This window comes from Mustela nivalis, assembly GCF_964662115.1.
Source record: "Mustela nivalis genome assembly, chromosome: 6".
Lineage (NCBI taxonomy): Eukaryota > Metazoa > Chordata > Mammalia > Carnivora > Mustelidae > Mustela > Mustela nivalis.
In genome coordinates this window covers 62,001,528-62,022,015 of record NC_139025.1, presented here as the reverse complement: position 1 = coordinate 62,022,015, position 20,488 = coordinate 62,001,528, and the positions used below count along the sequence as shown (strand labels likewise).

Below are 20,488 nucleotides of genomic sequence, written 5' to 3'. Positions count from 1 at the left end.
GATCTTCATCTGTCAAATAAATAAATAAAATCTTAAAAAAAAAAAAAAAAAGGGACTCTCTTTACTTTTCCTTGGAAAGTCCCAATGTGTATCTTACAGCAAAATGGGGGGGAAAAAAAAGAATTTGGGCATATTTAAAATATTTCTTAAAATTCTGATTCAAAATTATAAACTATTTCTTTTTCTTCATTATTAAGAGTTTATATAATATAGACTTCGAAGACTTAAAATCATAAGCTCTAGCTTTACAATATTTTTAAAAGATAATAAGCAGCCCATTAAGTATTATTACCTTTCAAAATATGTGATAAAGAGATAGCGTACCATGTAACTTTGATAAATGCATGTATTTAAAGGGCGTGAAGACATTAGCATGTAGTATGCCTGGCTTTTCATTTCAGTTATTCCCCCCCCCCCTTAAAAAATACCATGATTCCTGGGGCTCCTGGGTGGCTCAGTGGATTAAGCCGCTGCCTTCGGCTCAGGTCATGATCTCAGGGTCCTGGAATCGAGCCCCGCATCGGGCTCTCTGCTCAGCAGGGAGCCTGCTTCCCCCTCTGTCTCTGCCTGCCTCTCTGCCTACTTGTGATCTCTCTCTCTGTCAAATAAAATAAATAAAATCTTTAAAAAAAAAAAAAACCATGATTCCTACATGTATTGTAGATGGCAGTACTTATATGGAAAATGGAAATTTGAGAATGATTAGCAGATAGAGTCTCAAATGAGTAAGGTTTAGTTGAAATGTTCTTAGTTAATTTTTCTCGTTCCCTGGATTTTTAAAAAAAATAATCACAAACTTTCTTTCTCACTCATGATGTTTCCATTCAGTTTTATTTCACCATCACCTAAACTCCTTCCCCACCTCACCTTTGTTTCAGAAATCATGTGTTATACAACCATTTTCTCAGTAGATGGCAGTGATTGGAAACCAAGTGATTATGCACATAGAATCCTCTGTAAAGTTCTGTAGATGTATTTTTTTTCTCAAGCAGGTTGAGTGCCAGAGGGCCCTGCTATAAATTCTGACAGGGACAGGGAAAACACTGCCATGTATGTTTCAAAGACACCATCATTGTACCTCTACAGTTCCAGGGTTGATCAAATCTGTCTTTGCATGGAGGGAAGTAGCTCATTTATAAATATGAAAAGCTCTCTTATTCTCCCCAAACATTGGGAATTTTGCTGTGGGATTCACTCAGTAAATAAATGTTTACTAATAACATACTAATATTTTACTATTATTTACTAATGACATACTAATATTTTACTAAATCAATAATTAAATGCTGTTACTTGCTAGGCCCTGGGCTGGGTAAGCACCTTACCTTATATACATAAAAGAGAATTTTAAAAGTCCCAATAAAAGAGTCCCAAACATAATAAAGGGTGGTAGTTCTAACAGTAGGAGCATGTAGAAGATAAAGTATGACACAGAACAGGAATCAATGGCTGTCGCAGGTATTACAAAACATTCATAACATACTTTCTAAGCCTGCTGGCCTCAGACTCCTTCATGATATAGCACTTCAGGAAGCTGCTTTTGTTCTATTAACGCAACAACAGCAACAACAACATGCCAGAAGAAGCCTATTCCCCTATCCTTGTGGGATACTGGGCATCGTGGGAGAAGCCCTTAAGAGTCTACCTAGAAGTAGTATACGTTATGCCACCAATTGTGCAGAGAAGGGGAAAGAAAACACATACACACTTGCTTGTTCATGTCTCTTGAGAAGGCGCCCCAAGAGGCGGAGAGTGTTGTTGGCCACTTGGGAGAGGAGCTAGGTGGCTAGAGGATAGGGTGGGAGGGACACTTTTCAGTAAATAGCCTTTGGTTTCTTTTGGATTTGGAACCATTTGGATTTATTACCCATACAAAAATAAAGCTTTAGGGGGGCACCTGGGTGGCTCAATGGGTTAAGCCTCTGCCTTCAGCTCAGGTCATGATCTCAGGGTCCTGGGATCGAGTCCCACATCGGGCTCTCTGCTCCACAGAGAGCCTGCTTCCTCCTCTCTCTCTCTCTGCTTGCCTCTCTGCCCACTTGTGATCTCTCTTTGTCAAATAAATAAAAAAAAATTTTTTTTAAAATAAATAAAGCTTTATTGACTTGATACATCACATTGCCACATGAAGAGAATACATACCCGTTGTCTTTATCTGGTAGGTTCTATAACCTAAATGTACAGTAGATAGGAGACAAGTATTGCTAAGGATCACATAAGTTTCTGTAACATTTTTTGTTTTGGTTACAGGGAACTTCCCACTCTTTATTTTTCACAGCTCTCTACTGGTATATCCTGATAAACATCAGGTGGCCATGAGTAGGAGTGGTTCCTCCCAGAGAAGCCAACTATAGATTTGTTTACACAAGGAAGAGCTGTATGTTCTTGTTTTGTTTGGTTTCTGTTGTTTTAATGGAAGTTACAGATGGTATGTGCCAAAACCCATGGCAGAAAACAGATTGTGAACAGAAGAAATATGGGTCAGTAAGTACCTTTGTATTGCTCAGAATTTAGAGCAACTTTAGCAGATTTCCTTGGTGAGAAGAATTGTTTGTGCTGTGTCATCAGAGGACTCGTAGTAGGAGGTAGAGAAGCATCAGTGCTCTTCAAATAAATTTTTGTAGCTGGAATTTTTAATGCTCTGAATGTGTAAAGCAACTCCACAGCGTGGAGTCTGGGTGGCTCATGGGTGGAGCATCTGACTCTTGGTTTCCACTCAGGTCACAATCTCAGGGCCGTGAGATCTAGCCCCACATCAGGCTCTGTGCTCAGCAGGGAGTCTGCTTGAAATTCTTTCTCCCTCTCTCCCTTTCCCTCTATCCCATCCCCATGCGCACGTGTTCTCTCTCTAAAAATAAATTTTAAAAAAATAAAAATAAAAAAGAATGCTACCGAAACAGCTATAGCCCTTGTCCTTAGAAATTCTATATGTTTATTTATGGGATCATATAAAGGCGATGTTGAGGGTTTGCATTTTAAGGAAACAACTTTAGGTCTAGTTGAAACCTGATAAATAGAACAGAATGAAAATCAAGTATACACAAGGAATAAAATGTTACATATTTTGTGTATATCATGCATGCTAAAGTTCAGGATATGGTCAGTAGACATTAATTGGTTAATCTTTATGAACTCTGTTTCTATTACTTGGATAATAAAAATAGCTAACACTGTGGTAGCATATAATAATTTAGAAATCACTTCCGCATTGTTTCTATTACTTGATTGTGTGTTCAAGAATTCATTTGGGGGGTTCATTTTATAATGAAAATCCTCTTTTCTTTGGACTTCTTCCTCCCTGTGTGGGAATGGACATGTAGATACTTTTGCTAGAAAAAAAGTAATTGAGTGAACTTTTCTTGATATACTTTGCCTGTTAACTAAGAAGAAAATTTCCCATCTACGCTAACATGGTCTTTCTACCCTTCTTTATTATATAACTTTTGCTTGACTCTTAATAAGTCCATGCCAGAGCAAAAGAAAACTTGACAAAACTGGTTCTGTCTTCTCATCTTTGTCCTCCTTTGTGACAGGCAGGAATTACATTCCAAGGTTCTGGATTTTTTACTTGGTCAGTTTCTTCCAGTTGTAAGAAATCCTTCTCTAACCTATACTTCCCCTCTGCTCTCAAACTTCCATTTTCCCTTTTTCTTTCATTCATAAGTGCATTCATAGTGCAGCACATTTTAATTGATGATCCGAAGCACAAGGCCCTGTTCTTTGTGCTGGGGATACTGTGAATGAAGCAGAAAAACCCCTGCCCTCTTGGAGCTCCAATTGTTTTTAATACATCCTTGCTGTCAGGGCTGCTGCTACGCCTAAGTCCACAGGGTGTCTCTCATATTTCAGTCTGTGAATGTTGTGCTGCAGTTGTGCAGTGCACAGCCAGCTCAACTCCAGATGGTGGCCTTGTCTACTAAGCTTAATTCAGATGTTTGTCAAAATTAATTTCCTAGGGGTGCCTGGGTGGCTCAGTGGGTTAAAGCCTCTGCCTTCGGCTCAGGTCATGATCTCAAGGTCCTGGGATAGAGCCCCACATCAGGCTCTCTGCTCAGTGGGGAGCCTGCTTTCCCTTCCTCTCTCTCTCTGCCTCTCTGCCTACTTGTGATTCCTGTCTGTCAAATAAATAAATAATCTTTTTTAAAAAATTGAATTTCCTATAATAAAGTCGGTTACCATGTCCCGTCATTGCAGAGAGCAAACCTTTCCTTTAAGGAAAGCATGCAGTCATCTCCAAGGGGTGGAAGATTTTGTGGAGAAGCCAACCTGTGTCTTTCTCAGACTACCTGTGTTAAGCTGCTCTAAAATTCACTTACAGCTTCCTTCTTCACCTTCTGTAGTAATTGGAGGATTTTTTTTTTTCCTCTGCCTTTAAGGAGTTCTCTATTTTCTTTCTTCCTTTTCTTCCTTCCTTCCTTTCTCCCTCCCTCCTTTCCTTCCTTCCTTCCTTTCCTCCCCCTTCCTCCCTCCCTTCCTCTTTCCTCCCTCCCTCCCCCCTTCCTCCACTCTTTCCTTCCTTCCCTCCCTTCCCCTCTCTCTCTCCCTCCCTCCCTCCCATCCTTCCCTTCCTCCCTCCCTTTCTCCCTTCCCTCTTCCTCCCTTCCTCCCTTCCTTTTTGTACAGCAAAACATGAGAAGTTTTTCCTAGTTTTCTTTTCCCTTTCAACCATCATAGCATCTTTTTTTCTTTTTCTTTCTTTCTTTTCTTTTCTTTCTTTTTTTTTTTTTTTTTCTTTTACTATGCAGTGATTCTTCCACCTTGATTTGTGGCCAGTAAATGTGCAATTGGTAAGAAGTCTATGTACTGTCCTTTGAAGACAACGTTGCATTTCTTGTATTTACTAGAGAGCTTTGGGAAAAAGAATAGCATTGGATTCCATTATACCATTATCTTGCCTTGTGACTCTGCACAGTTCTAAATTCTTTGAAACTTAGGTTTTCCTTGTAATCAACATATGAAGATGAAAATACTTACTGATAATTTCACACACATGTCCCACCCATCTGAAATACTTTTGAATTTATCTTTTTTTTTTTTTAAGATTGTATTTATTTGAGAGAGAGAGCATGAGCGAGAGAGCACAAGCAGGGGAACCACCAGAGGGAGGGGGAGAGCAGATTTCTCACTGAGCAGGGAGCCTGATGTGAGGCTGGATCTTAGGATCCTGAGCTCATGATCCGAGCTGAAGGCAGCCCCTTACCTGACTGAGACACCTGGGCTGCCCATGAGATAACTTTGAATTTATCTACGAAAACTATCATGTCAAGACTCATTATTAGAATGAAATGTGTGTTTGAAGAGAGTAATTCTTGGTGCATGTAGGGTTGGAAAAATTGAGAAGTATGTTTGCTCGCACATCTATTATAGTTAGAATCAGATGGAAAGGTTTAGAAATTGTGCCATTAAGGAATGTTTCCCTAGCTCTGTGCTTCACATTCATTAACAGGCCCAAAGATGTTTGAATTCAAATCTGCTTTAGAAACTAATTTTCCTAAATATTTAGTTTCCTAGATCTTTGCTGAAATGATCAAAAATATCAGGCATCAGCTCCATCAAAATTTTCTTCCATGAGGTGGCTCATTTGTCCTGTGATCTTTTCCATGTCCAGCCCCCTACAGCTTCTATCCCTGTTGCAGATTGCATCCTTTAAAGGCCAATGAGGGTTCTCTACCTCAAATAATTTGGGGGCATATGCTAATTATATGTAAGACATGAGGGCTCCCATGGGCTCACTTTCCTCTTGGCACTTAACTTGCTTCATCCTTTTTAGACTTCAGGCAAGGTTAACTCTCTCAAATCCTTTTCCTCTTTCAATTATTGTTCCCTATTTTTAGTACTTCATAACTTGATGCCTTAACCTGAGGCAGCTTACCATCATTGTCACTGCTTAATTGAAATGATGCTCTTCAGTGTTACCAGTGAATATTGTGGGGAAATGGGAGCTGCTGTTTGTTGAGAATGTTCTGTAGAGCAAGCAGAAGGTGCCCACATGAGGCATTTTATATGCAGCGTTTCATTTAATTTTCATAACGTTTTCACAGATAGTGGTATTTCTTCCCTAAGGATAAGGAAACTCCGGCTCAGAAAGGGTTAAGTAATTTGTCTCATAGCTAGTAGGTGGTAAAGTCACAGGATTAGATGCAGTTCCTTCCAAAATCCATGTTCATTCTTCTGTAACAGATCTATTTATCCCCTCTTTCTTGAAATACTACTCTAGGCTCTTTGTGTCATGCTCTTTTGATTCTTTTTGGTTCTTTGCAACATTTAAGGGGGAAGAGGAGCTCAAAATAAGAGATGACAAGGAATGATTGGAGTACAAGGAGAAGGATAAGAGTATGGACTCACAGAACTCACGGTTTCAGGAAGAAAAAACATGGAGTACCAAATAGAGAAGAGGTCTGAATGTTTACATTTCCCCATGAAATTCACATGTTGCAGTCTAACCTGGCATGTGATATTATTTGGAGTTGGGGATCTTTGGGAGGTGATTATGTTATGAAGGCAGATTCCCCCGTGGATAGGACTGTATTCTTATAAAAGAGGCCAGAGGGATGTCCCTTGTCCTTCTGCCATATGAGGACACAGTGAAAAGATGGCTATCTATGAACACAGAGTCAGGCCCTCACCAGACACGGAATCTGCAGTGACATGATCTTGACTTCCCAGCATCCAGAAATGTGAGAAAAAAATGCTTGCTATTCATAAGTTGCCCAGTTATGGTAGTTTTGTTATAGCAGCTCAAACAGACTAATACAAGGACTGAAATATGTTCACTGGAATCAATAATTAGGAAATGACTGATGGCCTCAGTGGGATCAGCTTTAATGCAGTGATAGGGGTTAAGCCATCCCTTAAGGGTTTAAGGAGTAAATGGATAGCAAGAAAGAAATTGTATACTAGTCTTTTGAGAAGTTTAGATGAGGAGAGAAGCTAGAGCCAGCTAGCTCTCTATGAGTTACTGATTACAGCAATGGCAATCCAGAGGCACCTACGTGGTTCAGTCACTTAGCGTCTGACTCTTGATTTTGGCTCAGGTCATGATCCCAGGATCCTGGGATGGAGCCCCCATCGAGCTCCCTGCTAAGCAGGGATCCTGCTTCTCCCTCTCCCTCTGCCTGCCACTCCCCTTGCTTGTGCTCTCTCTCTCTGTATATATCAGATAAATAAATGAAGTCTTTAAAAAAAAAAAAAAGACCCATCAGGAGACCTAATGGCATTTTGAACTAAAATGACAACAGTGGAACTAAGAAGAAATAGGTGTGCTTAAATCAAGGAATTAAGTAAAGGATCTTTGAAACTATACATTCACTGTATTTTCCTGAAAACTTAATTCTTTTAACATCTTAATCTTTGAGGGTCTGTCAAACCTATGTATCAGTGTACCACATTTTTGTGCTTTCATACCCTATCAATAACAATATGTAGTCTTTTAAAGCTTACTGAGTCCTTTCACAGATATTATCTGATTTTATCCTTACATATGTTTTTGGAGTAAGTTTTACATACGGGGAAACCAGCTCAGAAGCTAAGGGACTTGCCCAGAAGTTAACAGCTCTCTAGTACTACACTGAATCCACATCCCGTGCTTTTTTCAGAGATGTTCTGCTTCCCTGAAAACAAATGATATTTTTTCAAAGCGAATAATCACATTCTCAGCATTTGAATGCCAGCTTGGCAGCATATTATGAGTTGGTTAGATCAGGCATGATGAAGAACAAGAAGAGACGATCTGATTCATGTGTACCCCTGCCAAGTTCACAAGTGAAGCCCTAACCACCAATGTTTAGATTTAGATGAAGTCATGGGGGTGGGGGGATCCTCATGGTGTGATTAGTGTGCTTATGAGAAAGGAAGAGATGAGAGTTCTTTCTCTCTGCCATGCCAAGGGCACAGTGGAAAGGCAGCTGTCTGCAAGCCAGGGACAAAGCCATTACCAGAACCTGAGCACACTGTCACCCAGATCTCAGACTTTCTGGCCTCCAGAACTGTGCGAAATAATTTCTGTTGTTTAGGCCACCCAGTCTACAATCTTTTGTTACGGCAGCCCAAGCTGACTAAGACAGTTCATAAAATTATTTTATGCTGATAACTCCCAATTGCAGTATTTTCCAGAATTAGATGCCTGCCTACTCTGCATCTTACAAGCAGGATTCTTGTCCCTTTCGCCAGGTGATGGATACTAGGCACAATATTTATTCTGCATTTCATACGTTACCTAATAGCAGTAAGTGAATGAAGCCATACTGTTGCCATGTCAACTCAGTAGCTTGTCACATTGAAACAAGTTTCCCTTTCATTGTCCTGCCTTGTCTAACTGTGGAAAACCAAGGGCCGGGGCGCCTAGGTGGCTCAGTGGGTTGAAGCCTCTGCCTTTGGCTCAGGTCATGATCCCAGGGCCCTGGGATCGAGCCCCACATGGGGCTCTCTGCTCAGTGAGGAGCCTGCTTCCTCCTTTCGCTCTCTCAGCCTGTTTCTCTGCCTACTTGTGATCTTTGTCTGTCAAATAAATAAATCTTAAAAAAAAAGAAAGAAAGAAAGAAAACCAAGGGTCTTCTGCTCTGTTCTCTATTAAAAAAAAAAAAATAGAAAACTTTTTGAAACAAGAGTGCTTAAGAGAAAGAAATGTGGTACCAACTGGCATAGAGTTGGTGGTTTATAAATCATTTCACTGTCACCAGTGTTACCTCTCAGACTATTTCCTATCATTCTGTACACACACGGTCTAATTTTATCATCCTTTAGAAATACTGTGGCTACTACTTCCTGGCTAGTGGTCAACTTTTAAACCATTCTTTTCTTTGTTTTAAAACCTACGCAGGTGAGTTTTCTCAGTTTACCTGTTTCTGTTTTGGAAAATCATGCCTTTGAAAACAGATTATTTTGTTTGTTTATTTATTCCCATTCATAGATACCTCTGTGTGTGTGTGTGATCACAGTCATTCCTAAGGCAACCAGTTGTGTTTTGAGACAGCAAATCTTAAGGAGAGCTGTGATGCCACCTACCTTAAGAAGTTCCATTTTTCTGATGTTGTATTCCTAGGCATATGCAGATATTAGAGGAAAAAACAAAATTTAGTTCAAGTAAACATCTTTGAATTAGCATGTAGAATCAGACTGGATCCCTTCACTTTTTGACTCTTTAGAATATTTGAAGGTCTTAGTAATTTTCTATTAGGTTATTCTTTTTTTATTCATTTTTTATGACTATTAGGTTATTCTTAAAAATTAATATCTTCACCTACAGTATGAACATAATTTTGATGATATCTGAAAGTCCCACTTCTAGCTAGGTGTACATATTTATAAAGCAGGGTATGGTACTGTTTTACATTAGATTTGAAAAAATTAGGAACATTTCAAAAAAATCCCTTGCTATCTTCAAAAATATTGAAAATGATGATTGCACTTTTTTATGGCTGTACTGTTAATGCAAGAAATTATTAATTTGGAGATGGAATTGTACAGCCTCACATACTTGGGGTTTTTTATTTTTATCTTTTTGGTTTGTTTTTTGACACGTGTCAGTGTGAAGTTATTTCATCGATTGAAAACAAAGGAACACTTTGACATCCCATGCTTTACCCTTCTTTTTGTCACCCCCCCCCCCAGAGGAATCTTTAGAAAAGATTTGGCCTCAAAGAGATCTGGGTCAGAATTCTGGTTCAGTCATGTACTAGTGAGGTCACCATAGGCACATCACTACATTGCTAAGTTAACACCCTAAAACCAAACATTCTGTCTCTCCTGCTTCTCCTCCTTCAGACCTATTCTTTCTGTATCCTCTAAAAGGGATAGAAACTGTTTTGTTAACAATATTTATATTTCATATTGAAATAATATTTTCGATATAGTGGGTTAAGGAAAAAATGTATTATTAATCTTTATTTCATGTGTTCTTTTTTTGATTTTTAATGTCACTGCCAAACTTATTTGTGGGTCAGGTTCTTTTTTTTTTTTTTTTAAGATTTTATTTGACAGATAGAGATCACAAGTAGGCAGAGAGGGAGGCAGTGAGAGAGGGGAAGCAGGCTCCCTGCTGAGCAGAGAGTCGCATGTGGAGCTCGATCCCAGGACCCTGAGATCATGACCTGAGCTGAAGGCAGAGGCTTAACCCACTGAGCCAACCCAGGTACCCCTCTAGGATCCTTTTTTATCTTTAGTTTTTGGGATTACTTTGGGTGCTGTTGTTGCTGTTTGTCCCTCAGTTTTATTGAGATAGAATTGACATATAATGTTGTATAAGTTCAAGGTGTACAGCACAATGATTTAGTATATATATATATATTTCATATATACATAGTGAAATGATTACCACACTAAGTTTAGTTAACATATCCATCACCTCACATAGATATAATTTTTTCTTGTGATGAGAACTTTTAAGATCTATTCTCCTAGCAACTTGCAAATATATAGTCCAGTATTGTTAACTGTGGTCGCCATGCTGTACATCATATCCCAGAACCAACTTACCTGATATCTGCAAGTTTATATCTTTTGACAGCCTTCATCCATGTCCCCCACCTTCTTTTTGCTGTTTTTTAACCTTTAAATGTTTTTCATCCTCAATAAAGGTAGTATATATATATATAACTGGGGGAAAAGTCAAATAATATCCAATGATAGAAATTGAATGTTCTCTCAGTCCTGCTCCCCAGAGGAGGAGTTAGTGGGTTTCCCCAGAGGAAACCACTGATAAGTGTGTGTCTTTCAAGACTGTTTTCACACATACACACGTAATTATTTTTCACAAAGATGCCATCATTAAACATATTACTCTAAAATTTGCATTTTTAAAATATATGTATTTCCAAGTACAAAATTTTGTAATTGTCTTTGAATAGTCAGATTGGGGTCATGTTCCATGTTATGACTCTGCTCCTGGGCTGGGCAGAGTGCTGTTCTTCGCTGACTTATTTTACAATCCAGTGGTCACCTCACACTACTTGCAAAGGATAAAGAGCTCCTATACCTAGGGTTTGGAATAGATGGCCCTGCTGCAAGTAAAAAATATCTTTGGAGTCTTACTTGTTTCATCTTAAAAGTTAGTGTAGGGGCGCCTGGGTGACTTGGTTGGTTAAACCTCTGCCTTTGGCTCAGGTCATGATCTCAGGGTCTTGGGATCGAGTCCTGCTTTGGACTCCCTGCTCAGGTGGGAGTCTGCTTCTCCTTCTCCCCATCTGCCCTTCCCGCTTCTCATGCTCATGCTCTCTCTCTAATAAATCAATTTTAAAAAATCTTTAATAAAAACAGTGTAGATCTTGAATTTGCAAATATTAAAGCATCTCTGTTTTCAAATAAAAAATAAGGAGGTTCTCAGAAACAAACAAACAAAAGCCTGAAGTAAAATTCTTAGTCCAGGAGGTTGTGCTTGCTTGTCCTCTGGGCTTCAGGATACACCAGTATATTGCCAGGTCCTGCTTGGGTATACCCTAGTGTGAGAAATACAGTGTTAGGCTTTCAAACAAAAGTACCTAGGGGTTTCCCACAACATACCCAGGAAGGAGGGAGCAGTAGATGCTACTGGAAAAATTATAATCACAGTTATCTATAGAATAAGGGGCAGGATTTGGAATGGTACGTACTGAAAAGACAGAAGTTAGAATCAAGAGGTACTTAATATGGGCACTACTGATTCAGAGAATGGTTAGGATTAATGTAGGTTTGAAACCTGGCTCTGCTTTTTACTGGCCTGTGACTGTGAGCTATTTTCTTAACCTTACTGAGCCTCTGTTACCTCATTTGTAAAAAGGCATTAGGAGCAGGGTGGTAATAATGATACCAGAATCATAGTACATCTGTGAGGATGAAATTATGATGTATATGAAGACATTTAAAGTGCTTCTGACCCATTAGAATTGCCTAGTAAATTATAGCTAACGGGAGAAAAGTGGAAGAGTCTTCTTTTTAGTTTACATGAATTTTTAATCTATGTACTTGGAAAAAGAGCCTCAAAATAGCTCTTCCACCAAGAATCAACTCCATCCACCCATATCTCTGCCTTGATAAGAGAATAGTGAGCACAGTTGTCTCATTTTATATCTAATTCTTCCTCTCACAGCCCTCCCTCAAATCACATCCCCATTATTGCTTCCTGTCATTTCCAGTTTCTGTGCCCCCATTTCTGCTAAGAAAAGCAGAAGTGAGGGAAATGTGAGGGTTTGGGGATTTCTAAAAACTGTTCCTAAGTTCTCCTTGTTACATTATATTAAACTATAGTTATGTGAATATAATATTTTCTGGATCTTTTCTCTGGGAAACACAAAGGAATTTCCCCCATTAGTGTCACATTTTATCTTTTAGAGGACAGGAATTACTATATTGGGCATACATAATATGAGAGTTACGCAGTTATGAGACTTCATTACATCAAAGAAATTCGCTGCTGTATTTTTTCACTCTGTGTCTTGCAAATGGAGAAACTTGGGCTCTTGACTTGCCTCAAGGCCACAGGTAAATTGCTGAGCCTGAACTGTTAGTTGTTTTGTTTTGTTTTGTTCTTAACATTTTATTTATTTATTTATTCGTTTGATGGATCGCTTCTTGGCCTTTTGGCTAAGATCAGGTGTATTTATTTATTTGAGAGAGAGCGTGTGCATTCGTGAGCAGGGAGGGGCAGAGGGGAAGGGAAAATCTGCAGCAGACTCCACACTGAGCCAGAGCCCGACACGGGGCTTGATCCCAGGACCACAAGATCATGACCAGAGCCAAAACCAAGAGTTGGACACTTAACCTACTGAGCCACCCACACACCCCCTGAACTGATATTAATTTAAACATATGAGTTTGCTCTTTTGTACCTCAAAAATGATAGAATATTAGGACCTTTGTCTGATTCATTTTATAAAGCCTCTGGTGTGTATGTAACATGTCATAAAGAACACTTAAATGTAAATATATAGTGTACAGAGTAATAATAAAACTAATTCTCCAGTACCTACCATTAAATTAAAACGCTCTCTATGTGCCCTAACTTATTTTTCTTCCTCCTGCTAACCTCTTCTTCCCCCATGCCCACAGCCTGAGTACAGTGTAATATCCTTGCCTTTCTTTGTTTAGGTTTGAAAAACCTGAGTGCAAGTTCAGCCCTAGGCATGTGAGGAAAGACAAGTATTGTCGCTGTTAGATGACAACTCCCCCCGCCCAGAGAAGGTGAACAGAATCTTTGGTTCATGGCTTCTCTGAGAGCTCCTTAGAGTCCCTTCTGGTGAGGTAAGGGCTTAGGGTTATGCATGAGTCTTAGGAAACAGAGGTTTTTACCACAGCGAAGACATCTTGCAGAGTTGTAGTTTGAATGAATTGTACAACATTGGACAGAAATATGGTCAAACATCACAGGCTGCTGTTTACTGCCTCTAAACTCATGTGGCTTTCCTCCAGTTTTTAAGAGTAGATCAAAGTAAAATGTTCTTGCCTTTTCAGTAAAATGTAAGTCTTCACTGATCCAGGCAGCAAGGCAAGGAGTGGGCGTATAGTAACTCCAGACTTTGCTTAAGACAGCCAAGTACGAGCTCACACAGGCACTTGATTCTCCAGTGAAAATGCTAATGTCATGGCAGTGGGGATCATGGTGATGACTGTCCCTAGTGTGGGCATCTCTCAAGGCACTTTCTAATCCTGATCAATTGCCCTCTGGTTCTTATACACAGCCCTTATCCTGGAACCACTCTTGACCATCCTTCATGCATTTCCCATTCTCTCTCTCCTATTTCCTGCCTTCCTCTTTCCTGGTTTAGTGTCTGGTAGAAAACATTCTTCAGGAGCTTCCTAAGGAAGGTGCGTGGGAGGTAAAATTTTGGAAGGCATCCATGTCTGAAAGTGTCTTTGTATTATTCTTATATATGAAAGAGTGGCTGAAAATAGATCTCTAGGTTAGAAACATTCTTTCAGAATTTTGAAGACAGTGCTTTGTTTGCAGTGTTGGAAATCTGAAAACTTTTTTTTTTTCTTACTGTTATTTGCATTTATTTTATGCAGAATTGACTCCCGAGCCGTAATTTTTGTTTCTTCTGGGATATCTTTGTGTTCTGTGCAGCCTCCTCTTCTGGCTTAGGGACAGTCTGCTCTTTCTCAGTAAGGAGCATCTCAGTGTGGCAGGAGAGCTCCTGTTGGGTTAATCTGACCATGAGCCCTGTAAGTTCTACGCTGCATCTTGGGGGCTTTGTTGACCTGGCTGTGCTCAGTAACCAGAGAATCTACATCTAAACCCTTAAGTTCAGTGTGACTCTGCATTTTTAAGAATGTGCAGTAAAAAATTTAGCACTCTTTGGGCCACCCATCCTTCATCCATCCCCACACTTTGGCCTGGGCACACCTACCAGCTCCACCATTGTAGTGATGGAATGGTATGCATTGCTTCTGCAAATGAAGTGACATCCTTCAGATACTTGGTGGCTTTTTAGATATGCATACCCTTGATGGCTTGGGCAATTTCACATGTGTTCTTAAAGTGAACGCGAAGATTTGAACCTTTTGGTTTGCATCATTTTGTAGGGCTTTCTGGGTCAAGTGAGTAGTGAACCATTTTCAAAGATCACCTCAGGCTGCTTATGGGAAGGACAGAAATCTGAAGACGTTTTGATGCCTGGTCTTTTCTATATGGTCTGCTTTTTTCTTTCTGGAAGCTTTTGGAATTGTCTTTTTGTCTCCAGTGTTCTAAGCTTTTACAGTAGCATGACTTGATACGGTCTGTTTGCCATTCATTGAGTTGAGTATGCAATGGACTATTTAGTTCTTTAAAAAAAAAGAAAAGATTTTATTTTTTTGAGAGAAAGAGAGAGAGTGAGAGAGCGCAGAAGCATGGGGGAAGGGCAGAGGAGAGGGAGAAGCAGACTCCCCACTGAACAGGGAGCCTGATGATATGGGGCTCAATCCCAGAACCCTGTGATCATCACCTGAGCCGAAGGCAGACACAACTCACAGAGCCACCTAGGAATCCCATGGACTATTTCATTCTAAAAACCCACTATCTTACTGTTTTAGGAAATGTTCTTTGACTATTTCGTTGATGAATTCTCTCTGTTTTCCCTGTTTGTTCCCTTCCTCCCTTCCTTACTCTCTCTCTCTCTTATTCAGATGTTAGATCTCCTAGGCTGGTCCTCTAAATTTCTTATTTTTTATCTCTTTGCTCCTTTTCTGGGAAGTCTTTTCTTTCTTTCTTTCTTTCTTTTTTTTAAGATTTTATTTATTTATTTGACAGAGATCACAAGTAGGCAGAGAAGCAGGGGGGGGGGCGGTGTGGGGGAGGGGGAAGCAGGCTCCCTAATGAGCAGAGCAGAGAGTCCGACAGGACCTGATCCCAAGATCTTGGGATCATGACCTGAGCTGAAGGCAGAAGCTTTAGCCCACTGAGCCACCCAGGTGTCCCAAAGGAAGTCTTTTCCATATTCTCTTCCTACCCCTCTGTTGATTTTTTTTTTTTAAAGATTTTATTTATTTATTTAAGAGAGAGACAGTGAGAGAGAGCATGAGCGAGGAGAAGGTCAGAGAGCGAAGCAGACTCTCCATGGAGCTGGGAGCCTGATGTGGGACTCGATCCCGGAACTCCAGGATCATGACCTGAGCCGAAGGCAGTCGTCCAACCAACTGAGCCACTCAGGCGTCCCAATTTTTTTTTTTTTTTAATTCCGGGTAGCAGCCATGTTTTAATTCCTAAGAGCCCTTTATTTTCTTCCTTAAAAAAAAAAAAAAAAAAAAAAAAGCTTAATGAATGCATGGTCTCATAGGATTTTTTTAAAGATTTATTTATTTTTAGAGAATGCATGCACACACACACGTGCAGAGTGAGAGGCAGAGGGAAAGAATCTCAAGCAGACTCCCTGCTTAATGCGGAGCCCCACTAGGGGCTCAAGCTCATGATCCTGAGATCAAGAGTCAGAGGCTCAAGCAACTGAGCCACTCAGGCCCCCCATTATCTCATAGGATATCTCAGTTTATTTTGGGCCTTCTCCCTTTATATATAGGCTTTTGCTTATTTATTTTCCTTATTTGTTTTAGACTCTTCCATTTCACAGGCTCTCCACCCTGTGATGATTATTTGCTATCTGCTTATGATTAAACATAATCTAAACATAACAGCGGATTAGAAGCTCTGTGTAGGTGGGGTTATTGACTGTTGACTTCACAGCAGGGTGATCTGGGTTGGCCATATGTTGGGGAATTCCCAATTAGTATCTCTAGGGTTTTTTCCTTTGCCTGGTCAGATTCCCCAAAGGCGTGTTTCCAGTCCCTTGCCTGCTGGGTAAAGGCCTCACCAGTGCCAGTGTTTCTGAGAGCCAAGGAAGGAGACAGGTCTGAGTTTCTCTACATTCTAATTTCAATACGCATATATTCACGTAATCCCTATTTTTCAGTATGGGACACGCACTGTCAAATGAGCTTGGTACTGTAATCTAGAGATCCTTTGAACCATCACATCCAGGTAATGAGCCTTTAGACTTCTTACCCCCGCCCCAGCAGAATCAATATGGATGTGGGATTGGAAAGCAAATTTAGGACTCTGATATTGCTTTAATAGCTTTTACCCAGTTCTCCAGAGGTAGGAGCTAGACTTCCATTTAGTATGCCTCCTTTGCTTTTAGTTCTGGATTGTTTTGAGAAATTAAGTTGGTTCTTAGCTTACCCCTCCAAATCTGACTTTGTTGTATCTGCAAGGTTAGTGGCCACCTGTCCATCTCCTTTCCAGCTTCCAGATTTTGTTGCGGCTATCTCCCCTCTTGTTCTCCGAGTTCTTGTGGGTTTGTCATTTTACAAGGCTCTGTATTACAGTTTTACTGGGATTTCAATTGGGATTAATATTAGATTGTGTGTGACTTCTTAACCTCAAAGCTTATGTTCTCCTCACTATTAACAAGTGTTGACAGAGAGATTAACACAAAAATCAGCGAAGTCTGTGAGAATCTCTCTTTTTCTTCCATTTTGATTCTCTTTCCTTTTTGGGGAGGGGAGGGAGGGGTGGATACGGTGAGGTTTGAGAGGTCTAAATGTACTAATCCACGCTGTACTTTCTAATAATAGATAGTTCTTACTAAGTACTTTTCCATGTGCTGTGTAGCTAAATACATCTACATTGATCCTCATAATAACCCAATTTGTATCTCCATTCTACCAATGATGAAACAAGCCCAAAGAGGAAATCTGCATTTCCTAAGGTCACACAGTTCTGATATAGTGGAACCAAAATTCAAACCTAGGCAGCCTGACATCAAAGCTTGTTGCTCTTAATTACTATACTATTAAGTACTAGCTATAAATTGGAAAAGTCTCTTTTATGTCTCTTTTCAATTTTATTTACTGTATAAGCCCTTCCATTGCAGAGCTATAGAGATGACTTGAAACATTAACTGGGGATACCCAAGGTGTCTTTTTATATTCCTAGGTCTTTTGTCTATTTTGAACTGACAGGACAATAGTCACAGTGCACTGTTGTATGTGGCTCTGTGCTAAAACAGAAGTTATGTGAATCACTGCAGTCAAGGAAAGACTACACAAATTTCCAAGCCTCCACAGTCCCCTCATCTTATGCTATCTCCTCTAGTCATTAAATGGTACCTGTGGGCCTGAACGTATTTACATTCTTTACCACTGTGAGCAGATTACCCCCCATACATGAACTGGATCTGGAACCCTGGAGGAAATTTTTAATAAATTTTGAAAGTAGAAATTAAAATGCATCAAAGTAAGTTAATTTAATCTTCCTGAAATTAGTTTTCAGTCTTCAAAATACTGTCCTTTTCTGCCTCACTGTGATAAAAGAAACGCAAATATCTTACAGAGAAACTAAAAAGACCAAAAAATGTGTGTAAATGTTCGGAGAAAAGTCATTCTATGAGTCAGGAGTGAAATCTTCTGTCTTCTAGACAGCGCTGACTCTCAGCGAGATGGGGAAATCCATCTTGGCCAATTTAATCATTCTCTAAAAGGCTGGACAACTGTGTGGGTGCTAATGGCATCAGAGAGACACGGTACGCAGGAAACACATCCCACACTTGACAGGATGTTCCCAAGTCAGGAAGGGCATTTCTCTTCCTCAGTAGAATTGTTTCATTGACTAAAGACAACATGAGATCATTGAAATCTCCCCAAAATACCAGAGACTGACGAAAGCAGGATATAGGACATGGTGAGTCTAATGTGATATAGTGGGATCATTTATGACGTCATAATAAAGTGATAGTATTTTGTGTACATACTTCCTTCCAAGAGATTTGAAGAACTTTATGGAGTCAATCAGTCACTAAAGTTTTAAATCTTCTGCGTTCAGAGTACATGGTCCCAGAGATGGGAGCAGGACTCTGGTTCAGTCACAGCCTCTCCTCTCTGAAACTCCGCCACAAGGCTTTTGAAGCTTCCACTTCTGGAATACCACCCAGAGAAGTTTCCTTCCCTCACCTCACCCCAGCTTCTACTGCTTCTCTAAAACATTTCCTTTTTTCATCTTCTTCCAAGTACCTATTTTCATCAAGTGTTAATGTAGACCTTACCTGGTATATAGCTCTTGAACAGTTCCAGCAATGAAATTCATTAATCTTCTTTAAGTAAAGAATGATTTCTCCCTCTGTCTCTCTCTCTGTAAGCAGCAGCAGCAGCTGTCATAGGTAGACCTGAGGACTAGACCCCATCAGTAAGTAGCTGGCAAATGAAAATGTGACAAGAAGCCTTGAGCCACAACTTTGGTGGGTTTTCTGCACTCTTCCATGGTGGCATTCAGAGGTACATAGAAAAATGTGGAATAACAGTCACCTGAGCACTATCTCTAGGGCAGGAATTCTTTTCCTGAAACTTAGCTCAAGAGAACAGTGTTACAAAGACAAAGAAGAGAAGTGAAACTGGTTATGAGCTCACCTGAAGATGTTAGGAACACAGAAACAAGTAGAAAACTCCATTGTTGTAGTGTAAGTTATGACTTGCATTGTTTTTTCTGCTGCAAACTTTGTGGAGAGCACAGTGTGTCAATTTATAAACATTGTGTTTATAGTCTTCTGAGTCTGTGAGAACATTTCTCCTATAGAGTTTCATCGATCATTGCATCTCTAAAGTGATTTTATGTTCTCAAAATTGTCAAAATTAATTAATTTGAGGGGGAATAATTGTCAAAATTAATGTACATGAAAGAAAAGGATCCAAAGAACCTTTGTTTACTTTTCTTGCTTTCTCTCCTCTGCTTTTGACTTAAACTTATCATCTCCTAAAACCCAGCCAAATTCAAATAGGAACCTTCCACCCCCCAACCATCCCAGTTCAACCCCCAGGTTACCATGAGGTTGTCTTTAGTGAAGCAATAGCATAAAAAGTGAATGTGTATTTCCTGGTCTTAGTGTCCAGAAAACTATGTAACTGGTATTAGAAATTGGTATTCTTCTATGCTGGAGCTATATGCAGGCTATTCGTGGTTATTCTAAGAACTTCTTTCTGTTTTTTTTTTTTTTTTTTATGGAATTTTAAGTCTCTCTACATACAGATAATGGAAAATAATCTCTTTAACATCAACATTCTATTTTTTTTAAAAGATTTTATTTATTTATTTGAAAGAGAGAGAGAAAGGGTGAGTTCATATGCACTTGGGCGGGGAAGGGCAGAGGGAGAGGCAGACTCCCTGCTGAGCAGAGAGCCTGATGCGGGGCTCAATCCCTGAGCCAAAGGCTTATGCTTAACCAACTGAGCCACACAGGCACCCCTCAACATTCTATTTAAAATTGATCTGCTTCCTTTCACAGCTCAGGTGCTGCATTATAGCTGTGTGTACGTATAAAGAGGAGACAGGTCAAAAACAAAATCACTTCACATTTTCCTTGGTGTGAGCACTTTATATGGTTTTATCTGAGAAAAATGAGGCCTCCAAACTTAGACCGGCCAAGTGCCATGATGCCTTCCTCCTCAAATACCCCACCTGTTCACAGTTTGCGCCTGTAATAGCCGGTGACCATTTTCAGTGGGAACAATTTCTACTTGAATCAAGCTCCCCTTCTACATTAGATCCTTTAAAGAAAACTGTCCACGGCTGAGTGCAGGAATCTTTTAACTTCCCATTTCACTCATCGAATACCAGCCAGCATCAGAAGGTGCCTGTGGGGGCGTCTGGGTGGCTCAGTGGGTTAAAGCCTCTGCCTTTGGCTCAGGTCATGATCCCAGGGTCTTGGGATCGAGCCCCATGTTGGGCTCTATGCTCAGCAGAGAGCCTGCTTATGATCTCTATCTGTCAAATAAATAAATTTAAAAAAAAAGAAAAAGAAAAAGAAGGTGCCTGGGAATGACACTGGGTGCCTTATCCACTGGGTAGCGGGCTCTAACTAGCTGAATAAAATTGGGCGAGGGGCTGCCCTTCAGTCAGGCTAAGAGAAGTAAATACAGCTTCTCCTCACCATTCCCCCACCACTCCTCCACAATGACAGGAGAGAGGCTGGGCTGAAGGTCGAGAGGTAGGTGAGAAAAGAATCATACTTAAGCACTAACATGCAGCCTCCCCGGGGCCACCTTATCAAACTGGCCC

General features: G+C 40.1%; 1 protein-coding gene and 1 pseudogene across 3 annotated transcripts in view; one reads left to right on the top strand and one right to left on the bottom strand.

Moving 5' to 3' along the window:
* Positions 1-2,359: 2,359 nt before the first annotated feature.
* Positions 2,360-20,488, top strand: part of PRORP (protein only RNase P catalytic subunit) — a 34,789-nt gene continuing 16,660 nt past the window's right edge. Inside the window, exons 1-2 of one of the 2 annotated variants that reach the window (XM_082737837.1) lie at positions 2,360-2,480; positions 13,060-13,152. The gene's annotated coding sequence lies outside the window, so the exon portion shown is untranslated. Of the gene's footprint in view, positions 2,481-13,059; positions 13,213-20,488 lie in introns of both variants that reach the window. The other variant, XM_082737836.1, reaches the window with a different exon arrangement.
* On the bottom strand, positions 13,970-14,524 carry LOC309867976 (large ribosomal subunit protein uL22 pseudogene; annotated as a pseudogene). Its single transcript has one exon. The product of its transcript is annotated as a large ribosomal subunit protein uL22 pseudogene (transcript).